The sequence below is a fragment of the Dama dama genome, chromosome 22 (genome assembly GCF_033118175.1).
Source record: "Dama dama isolate Ldn47 chromosome 22, ASM3311817v1, whole genome shotgun sequence".
Lineage (NCBI taxonomy): Eukaryota > Metazoa > Chordata > Mammalia > Artiodactyla > Cervidae > Dama > Dama dama.
The window spans coordinates 40,810,606-40,820,908 of NC_083702.1; the positions used below are offsets into that span (position 1 = coordinate 40,810,606).

The 10,303-nt window shown below is 40.4% G+C and overlaps 1 long non-coding RNA gene across 1 annotated transcript; it reads right to left on the bottom strand.

Annotated features, from left to right (window-relative positions):
• Window positions 1–1,196: 1,196 nt before the first annotated feature.
• On the bottom strand, window positions 1,197–5,315 carry LOC133043318 (uncharacterized). Its single transcript, XR_009689682.1, has 3 exons — window positions 5,269–5,315; window positions 2,065–2,113; window positions 1,197–1,652 (listed from the first exon to the last, which is right to left on the bottom strand). It is a non-coding gene; the product is annotated as an uncharacterized LOC133043318 (long non-coding RNA).
• Window positions 5,316–10,303: the final 4,988 nt, after the last annotated feature.

Sequence of the window (10,303 nt, forward strand, 5' to 3'; positions counted from 1 at the left end):
CTTGTGCTTCCTCCAGCCCAGAGTTTCTCATGATGTACTCTGCATATAAGTTAAATAAGCAGGGTGACAATATACAGCCTTGACGTGCTCCTTTTCCTATTTGGAACCAGTCTGTTGTTCCATGTCCAGTTCTAACTGTTGCTTCCTGACCTGCACACAGATTTCTCAGGAGGCAGGTCACGTGGTCTGATATTCCCTTCTCTTTCAGAATTTTCCAGTTTATTGTGATCCACATAGTCAAAGGCTTTGGCATAGTCAATAAAGTAGAAATAGGTGTTTCTCTGGAACTCTCTTGTTTTTTCAATGATCCAGCTGATGTTGGCTGTTGTTTGATGTTGGGTGTTGTTTGAGGATAACTGGTATGAAAAAAAAACCAAAAACTTGGATCCATATCTCACATTATAACCAAGATAGATTTCAGGTAATCAAAGATTAAAATGGAAACACTGCTTATCAACTATAATTTTTTAAATGTAAAAAAAATTAAGATGGAAAAAATGCAATTATCCAAATACTAGAATAAATCTTCTGAGAAATTTAAATGTAGTTTCCTACATTGTTGCCACTAAAAATCTTGACTTTCTCTGCCTACCAAAGCCAAATAAAAAACCATAGAGACAGAGTTTGGAAGAAATAGAAAGGTGGCTTTAATCTTTAGCCAGTGGAGGCTCATTCCTCAAGAACTGTGCCTCTCCCCTCTCCATGAGGGGTTACAGGGGCTTATATAAGAAGATGGCTCCCAGACAGGGGTAGCTGATGAGGAACAAAGGTGTAAGGATCTTGTATTCTTCCTCTTGCATTGTTTCACAGTCATAGGTTGGTGTCAGGTAGCCCGGTAATTGGATCTGGCAATCTGGTAGCCAGATATTTGGGCTCATTGTCTTTTGTGTATTGTACTGTGGCCTTCTTTCTGTAATGCAAAAAGAGAAAAAGCTGCAAGGTGTGGTCTTCAAAGAAAGTGCTATAAAGGTGAGCACCAGATACAGGATGTAACTAGCATTGTGTCAAAAGATAATAGTTTAAAAATGTAGCTCATGCAGAGTTAGGGGACAGAAAAGCAAACTTACAGACTACAGATTAGGAACAAAGTAAAAACTAGGAGTGATCATGCCTGCTTCCTGTTATCTTCTTTGTTCTCAGGAAAGAAAAGAAAAACTCATTTCTCTTTTATCCTTTTAATTGCAACACAAGCTCAAAAGAAACTAAAGAAAAGCTTGAGAAACGCAATCACATATTTTTTAAAAATCTGCACAGGAAAAGTTATCATCAGTTCAGTTCAGTCGCTCAGTCGTGTCCGACTCTTTGCAACCCCATGAAACACAGCAAGCCAGGCCTCCCTGTCCATCACCAACTCCCGGAGTTCACCCAAACCCATGTCCATCGAGTCGATGATGCCATCCAACCATCTCATCCTCTGTCGTCCCCTTCTCCTCCTGCCCTCAATCTTTCCCAGCATCAGGGTCTTTTCAAATGAGTCAGCTCTTCACACGAGGTGGCCAAACTTTTGGAGTTTCAGCTTCAACATAAGTCCTTCCAATGAATATTCAGGACTGATTTCCTTTAGGATGGACTGGTTGGATCTCCTTGCAGTCCAAGGGAGTCTCAAGAGTCTTCTCCAACACCACAGTTCGAAACCTATTAGGTAATGTAATCTGTTGTGTAGACATGAATATATTATGATTATCATTCTCAAGAAGTTTACAACCATGCTAAAATACTAAACTATATTAAAATATATAAAATATATTCCAAAAACCCTAGCAACACCATGGCAATTGGTTAAAATAGGCTTATTATAACACCTTTTGCCTAAGTCTATATCTAAAAAAGTACACATAAAATTGTTATTAGCAATCACCTCTGTTGAGTGGGATTGGTAAGAAGTAGATCAGGGAAGACTTTATTTTTTAATATTAATTTCTATTGGAGTATAGCTGCTTCCCAGGTGGCTCAGTGGTAAGGAATCCATCTGTCAATGCAGGAGACCCAGGAAATCTGGGTTCAATCCTTGGCTCAGGAAGATTCCCTGGAATAGGAAATGGCAACACACTCCAGTATTCTTACCTGGAAAACTCCATGGACAGAGGAGCCTGGTGGGCTGCAATCCATGGAGCTGAAAAGAGTAGGACATGACTGAGCATGCATGCACACACACATACACATCATTGCTTTACAATGTAGTATGTTGGTTTCTACTGTACAGCAGAGTGAATCAGCTATACATATACATATAAGGACTTACTTTAAATATTTCAAAATTAAAATGTGGGATTATGAATGACTTTATTTTTAGGGTTTTTGTTTTTCAAACAAAGTGAAAGTCACTCAGTCATGCTCTTTGCAACCCCATGGACCACACAGTCCGTGGAATTTTCCTGTCCAGAATCCTGGAGTGGTTAGACTTTCCCTTCTCCAGGGGATCTTCCAACCCAGGGATCGAACCCAGGTCTCCCTCACTGCAGGCAGATTCTTTACCAGCTGAGACACCAGGGAAGCCCAAGAATCCTGGAGTGGGTAGCCCATCCCTTTGCCAACAGATCTTCCCGAACCAGGAATTGAACTTGGGTCTCCTGGGTTGCAGGAGGATTCTTTACCAAATCTAGAGCTCTAAACAACAAACATATAAAGTTATTTGCTGACATTATTACAACAAATTCTCATATACCACTTCCCACTTCCCTTCACTTAATAGTAGTACTCTGTGTTACTTGACTCTTGTTAAAGTAAGAACAAGACTGTCTTTTCCTTAGAAGAATGTACAATATATCAAAAGATGAGACCATCACCCAAAATCTGAAACCTAGAAACTGAATTTACCATTTAAGTAAGGGAAAGCTTATGATGATAAAAGTCAAGTTGACTTGACTTGCAAATACAGGGTTTATGAAAATTATTGTTTGAGAAAATACTTATACGAAGTAGAAGTAGTTGAAAATCAGCCTTAGAAGTATGTGTTACAGAAAGTTGTTTCCTGTTACTGAGGTATTTACTGAAGCAGGTTGTCACTGATTAAACAGGTTTAAAATCAGCTTTGGTGTTTTATTCCCGGGTGGCGCTTGTGGTAAAGAACCCACCTGCCAATGCGGGAGACTTCAGAGATGTGGGTTTGACTCCAACCCACTCCAGTATTCTTGCCTGGAGAATCCCCATGGACAGAGGAGCCTGGCGGCCTGCAGTCCATAGTGTTTCACAGAGTCAGAAATGACTGTAGTGAGTTAGCACACACATACCATGGCTATAAAAAACTGTCATTCTTTTCTTAGGTTGGTGGGGTTTTTTTTCTTCTTTAATTCTTAAAAAGTAAGTTATGTCTCTTTTTTCCTTGTTCTTGACTTTAAAAAGTCTAGAGGAATCTTGCACTGAGAAGAAGCAATTTCTTTGGACTTAATCATAATTTGTTAAGAGACCTTAACATAGTACATTCATTTTCTATTGCTGCTGTAACAGATTACCACAAATTTAGTGGCTTAACCCAAATTCATTATCTTACAGTTCAGCAGGTTAGAAGTCTGACATGGGCCTCACTATGTTAAAATCAGGCTTTTATAAATGTTGTTTTCTTCTGGAGCCTCTAGGGGAAAATATTTCCTTTCTTCTTTCAGCTTCTAGGGGATGCCCAATGTGGGGAGAAAGCAAATTAGCCAAGATGGTGTGTTCAGCCTCTCTCAGCCCACAGTTAGGTAAATAGTGACTATGTAACAGCTGAAATCATTTGTAGCACTGTGCATGCATGTCAGGAGGTACTCACTTGGTTACAAGCTACTTTGTACTGTAGGGATATATGAGCTCCACCTAGAAAGAGGCAGCATTAGTGCTGTGTCATGAGTGTGTCCATTGGGTCAGCCACAAGAGGAGAGAATATAGCAAGTTTGCTGCTATACCTACTGCATCAGCCAGGAGATAATACTATTATGGCCGCTGTGTCAGCCAGGAGAGAGGTTATATGTGTTAGGTTATGTTATGGCTGCTGCTATGACTGCCGCGTCAGCCAGGAGAGAATAAATGTGTCTGCAGTTCCTACAGCTCCTTGAGTCTTTTTCCAGACTCTTTAACTCATGCCTTGCCTACCCTGGGTTTAGTGAACTGAGTGAACGGTGAGAATAACGAGACAATTGGCATCAAGAAAAGAATCAGTGAGACACCCACATTCTTTAGCTTATGGCCTTCTTCTTCCTTCAAAGCCAGCACATAGCATTTCTCTGACCCTTCTGTTGTCACATCTCTTTCTCAGATCTTCTTTCTGCCATCCTCTTGCACTTAAAAGGACTTTTATGATCACATTGGGTCCACCTGGAGAATCCAGGATGCTTTTCTCACCTGGAGATCCTTAACTTAACCCTGGCTGCAAAGCCCCTTTTGCCATGAAAGGTGATACATTCACAAGTTCAAGAGATTAGGACACAGACATCTTTCAGTTCAGTTCAGTTCAGTCACTCAGTCGTGTCCGACTCTTTGAGACCCCAAGAATCGCAGCACGCCAGGCCTTCCTGTTCATCACCATCTTTAGGGGACCATTTTTCTGCCTACCATACATGGAAATGGAATGGATGAATGTATCAATTAAGACGGCACTTGACTGCCAAAAACAGTAAAGGATTTCTTTGTCTCACGTACCAGTAAATCTAGGAAAGGGGAAATTTAAGACAGTCATGGTTGCTCAATAAGGCCATCAAGGAAACCAATCCCTTTTGTCTTGTGCTCTACCATACTTAGCAATGATTGCCAGGCCTCAAGCATCACACATGTGTTCTAGGGAAGAATAATGAACTAGAAGGAGCTGTATCAGAAGAAAATCAGCTTTCATTTTATCTGCCAGAATTGAGTCTAACAGAAAGGAAATATGAGAGGGAAAGTTTTGGTTTTTTTTTTTTTTTTTTGAAAATTATTATCCTGCTTCTCTGAAAAAGGAAGGAAAGGACTTTCCTTGTGGTCCAGTGGTTAAGTCTGCATGCTTCCACTGCAGAGGGTATGGGTTTGGTCCTAGGTCCCCTGTGCAGGGAAGTTCCACATGTCACTCGTAGCCAAAAAAATATTTTAATAAAAGTAAAAAAATTAAAAAGGAAGGAAAATTGAAATAAGGGTTGAAGTGAGTGATAGATGGACTGCAAAAACCAAGTGAACTTAACAAAGACTTTATCTTATTATTGAAAAGCAGGTACCAAGTATTAGAATTTTCCTGGACTGCTTGCTGTGTTACTCAATATTGGTTGGTCTTATTGGCTCAAAATTGATAAAAAATCAAGATGAAAAGGAAAGTTTAAAACTTACATCCAGCTAGAAGTAACTTCATGCTCCCTTCTGCTTCTGTAGCTTACTCTTTGCAAAGTCACCTAAGTTACATAGTTTCCAGGAAATGGAAACTTAATATTAGGAACTGAAACTTACCTCACTCACCCTTGTCAATTACCCAGCTCCTGTAATAGGGCTTAACCATGTTTGTTTGTGTAAAGGTCAGGCACCCCCCCTGCTGTGTCCTAACAGCTGTTCTCAGGGGTGAGCAGAGCCCCTAGTTTAAACTGGCCTGTTAACAGTGGGCACTGCTCACCATAATCTGATGTCACGCACTGCCTATAAAAACTGTAACTGCTTTTTTGGGGCTCAGAGCTGGAAGTGTTAACTCCTCTGGGCCCTACGTCATATCTCCAACTCTCAGAGTGTGGCACTTGGTTTCTTCACCCTCCGACTTCTGCAACAGACATGTTCCCCACCTCCACACCATTTTCCTTAACTTTGAAAGATAAACCGTAATAATGCACAAAGCCAAATAGCAGAGTCCTCCTGACATCTGGCAACAAGTTAGGTTCAGCTTCCACTTTCTTCCACTCCCCAGGGTTCAGTCCCAAGAATGAGGTAGAGCTGGTTCAGACAACTTCACCTTGGGCCAGCCTCCCTTCCTATCCCCAGCCTGGGTATGTCTTATGCTTGCTGCCCAGTCTCTTTAGGAATGGGTGCCAAGTCACATGCCTGCTTCCCAGTGCAGCTGCAACTCATGAGTCAGAGATTTCACAGAGAGAATGCTCCTGGAACCAGGTGAGGTCTGATCTGCTAACACTCCACATTTATCTCACACCACTACACTCTGGAGAGTAAAGTAGCAAGAAGGCAAATCTAAGGTCATATCTACAGGGTTCCTGGGCCTGACCTAAGAGTTCACACCAGCTGAAAATCTTTTCCTTGCAAGTACCAGGTACCTAATAAATATTGTCCCATTCTTCCTTCTGAATTCAGTATCAATTGAGATATGAGTCACACAGATGAAGGTCAAAATATTATCTTAATAAAGCTGACTGGAAGACATGGCCACGTGGACACACACTTTTCCCAGACTTACACACTGGTCACTGGCATAGTTGAAAACCGCAGACTTCCCAGAAGAACAACAGAGGCCCATGTGAGGAGATCAGACCCACTTTCTGCAAAACATAGGCCTGTTAATAGAAAGGGTGGGATGGACTGAGCTGTTTATTCTCCCCAACTCACATGTCAACTAGTCCTTCCTATTTCCCTGGGGAGGAGTATGAATGAACTGTGAGTATAGTTTGGAGATTAACCCTTTGTTGGTCACTTCATCTGTAAATGTTCTCTTCCATTTTGTGAAAGAAAATATTGTTTTTGGTTTCCTTTACTATGCAAAAGCTTTTAAGTTTAATTAGGTCCCATTTGTTTATTTTTGTTTTTCATTACTTTGGGAGGTGGATTGAAAAAGAGATTGCTTCAATTTATATGAGTGTTCTGACTGTGTTTCCTCCAAGAGCTTCACAGTTGGGCTTCCCAGGTGGCACTAGTGGTAAAGAACCCACCTGCCAATGCAGGAGACAGAGGAGATGCAGGTTCAGTCCCTGGGTCTGGAAGATCTCCTGGAGAAGGGCATGTCAACCCACTCCAGTATTCTTTCCTGAAGAATTCCACGGACAGAGGAGACTGGCGGGCTATAATCCATAAGGCCACAAAGAGTCAGACACAACTGAAGCAACTTAGCACCCACACCTTACATTTAGGTCTTTGATCCATTTTGAGTTTATTTTTGTGTATGGTATTAGAGAATGTTCTAATTTCATTCTTTCACGTGTAGCTGTCAAGTTTTCCAAGCACCACTTATTTGAAGAGACTCTTTTTTTCTCCAGTATATATTCTTGCCTCCTTTGTCATAAATTTAATTGACCATAGGTGCATGTCCTGGGGCTTCCCTGATAGCTCAGTTGGTAAAGAATCTGCTTGCAATGCAGGAGACCCCAGTTCAATTCCTGGGTCGGGAAGGTCTGCTGGAGAAGGGATAGGCTACCCACTTCAGTATTCTTGGGCTTCTCTTGTGGCTCAGCTGGTAAAGAATCTACCTGCAATGCGGGAGACCTGGGTTCGATCCCTGGGTTGGGAAGATCCTCTGGAGAAGGGAAAGGCTACCCACGTCAGTATTCTGGCCTAGAGAATTCCATGGATTGTATAGTCCATGAGGTCACAAAGAGTCGGACACCACTGAGAGACTTTCACTTCACATGTCCTGACAACTTTTGTATATAATATACAGCAATGTTAATTGAGTGGAGTGATCCAAAGACATTAAATGATTTACATAAGCAGCTATGTCCTAAAGAGTCAGTTTATCCATTTCTACTAGTGAGACCTGTGCAAATGCTTTGGTTTCATCCTTTATATATTGGTTCATTAGCCAATATGTTTTGTCAGCTTTCAAACATCCTTTCAAAGAAATTTCTTTTACCTTATATTAGCCAGAGTAGTTTTCTATTGTCTGCAACCACAAAACCCTAACTAACTACCTATGGAAGCTTATATTAGTGACTTACATTCTGTAAATCAAGAAAATTATATTTACATATATAAGAGTCATGAAGATTAGATGTGCAAACAAACTTAAGGGATCTGGCATGCAATCATCACAATCAATCTGTGACTCAGGTGAACCTCCAATAGAACTTGGCAATGTTTTTATTGCTTTGAGCCATCTGCTTCTCCAAAATCCTTTCAGATTTTAACAAACATTTACAATTTTCTTCAGGCTGTCCGTTCAGCCTCCTCCTCAGTCTCAACAGCCTGTCTCAATTGTAATAGGAGAATGTCAAGGAGACAGAGGTACCAGGTTTGCAGAGTCTTGAAAGGTTTTATTGACCTTGTGATTCATGTCAGTATCATAGTTTCTTAGCCATGCTTGTAGGAATAACTTTTCGTAAAAAACATACATAATTAAAGCCATCTCAAATTTATAACATTAACCAGGGTCTTCTTACCATTATCTACATCCTACAGTAAGTGTTTGTGATACTGACATGGTTCCTGTTGCACATAGGCACCACTCTAACATACAGTGTTAACTGGGTAGATCAATGGAATGAGGTTTTAATGTGCTCTGCTGCTGAAATTCTTCCTCCTGATTTGATGATGTCAGATTTGAAGGTCAAATCTGGTAGTTTATCTTCTTTTTGTGGGCTTCTGGTATGCAGTGGAAGTCAGAACTATTCAGTCTTTGAACAACTGTTAGGATCATAATGCTCTTGGTTTGTCCTAGCACCAGAGATAGTATTTGAAAATTTTTTGTGCCTTTTTCCCAGTCAATCATCAAAACATTGGATTACATATGGATACAAATAATTTATGTAGTAAAAAATGTGAATTATTAAGTCTTAGTTACAAAAGAGTCCACAAAGCATTCTCAACAAAACAAAAATACAACTATACCAGTATAAAACAACATCAGCCATAAATTTATGCAATCCCAATGATAAAGAAGTAGTACTATGCTATGAAGGAATTTTAACTAATTGGAAAAGGTAGTTTCAGGGTATCTAGAACCAAGGATTATAGCTTTCTCATTGATTTCTGTATAAAGAGGCTCCCTTTTTATACTTTTTCTTTCCTCTCCCTCCCCCCTTCCTTCCTTCTTTCCTCTCTATCTTTTTAAAACTCCGTAAATAATCTAGGACTAGCATTGATTTTTATAGACATAGTATTTTCTCAGCATATATATGTGTTTCAGTTTTTTTTTTTCTACTTGGAATTTCATTTTATTTTGAATCAACTCCCCCCCACAACACACGCACATATGCACACTACTGAAGTTTTTCAGTGTTTAGATATTTTTCTTGGATGAAATGTGAGTTTCTTCTTGTTGCTCCTGGTCAGTTTTAAACCTTGGGACTGCAGTCGCACTGCTGATTGGCTTCTGGGCAGTGTCTTTGACTGGTTGGGCTTGAAGTAGAGAGATGGCTTCATCCGTCTTAGAATGAAGGCTCTGGAGTGTGCAGCACAAGAAGTTCTGAGTGCACAGTCTCAAGGCTAGTGATTACTCTGGCAAAAATAAGGATTATGGCTTGAATAAGAGGAAACACCTGTCCATTTGACATCTGATTTCGATCTAGAGGAATGGCACATATTGACATGGAAATCTTGAAATTTTCTGATCTTGTTTGTCAAGCTGTTGCCTGGTACCCTGTAACTGGGCATTATGGTATTAATGAGCATGTGAACTCTCGTTTGCAGCATGTTTATATGGTAGAAATGTAGGGACAGCAGGAGTAACAGCAGTAGTACCAGCTGCAGGATATGGACTCAGTGTCTATGCTAACACACTGTAGGACATAACTCTTAGAACTTGGTCTCATAACATTGGCTGAGGAGAAGTTTAGGTCTGAAAACCTAAGCATTCCAGGAAGAAGCTGGTCTTACTTGAGCAGTTGTGTCTAGGAGGACTGAATGCAGCAAGGTTCTGGGAGTCTTGGGACAGCCACTGGAAAGTGTCTGAAGGAGGTGCTGGCACATAGGAGTTGATAAGAAGCTAGTACAGTTCTTACTTTTACCACTCTCTGCAAGAACTAATTATTAGGGTGAGCCTTCTATTCTTTATGTTGAACTGAAGCTATAAATAATGGCTTGGTGAACATATTGGTAGCTTCTTTTGGGAAGAGGGGGAAATCCTTTGCTGGGTCCACATTCCATCCTTCCTTGGCACTAGGGGTTGTAGCAAATGGATAAAACAGTTTTTAGAGATAAAATTCTCTCTAGAATATTCTTTAAAAAGTACTCTTCCCAATCAGAAGTTCTCAGAAGTAGGACTTCCATGGCAGTCCAGTGGTTAAGACTCTGCATTTCCATTGCAGCGGGTGTGGGTTTGACCCTTGGTCAGGGAACTAAGATACTGCATGATACTTGGTACAGCCAAAAAATTAAAAGATGAAGAAGAAATTCTCAGAAGTAATGGATCCCCTCAAACTGAGCTAACACATCCATCAGTTGAGAAATTTTCATAGATTTTAGTAATAACAGAAGTTGTTATTGTTACCAAAAGTTATGC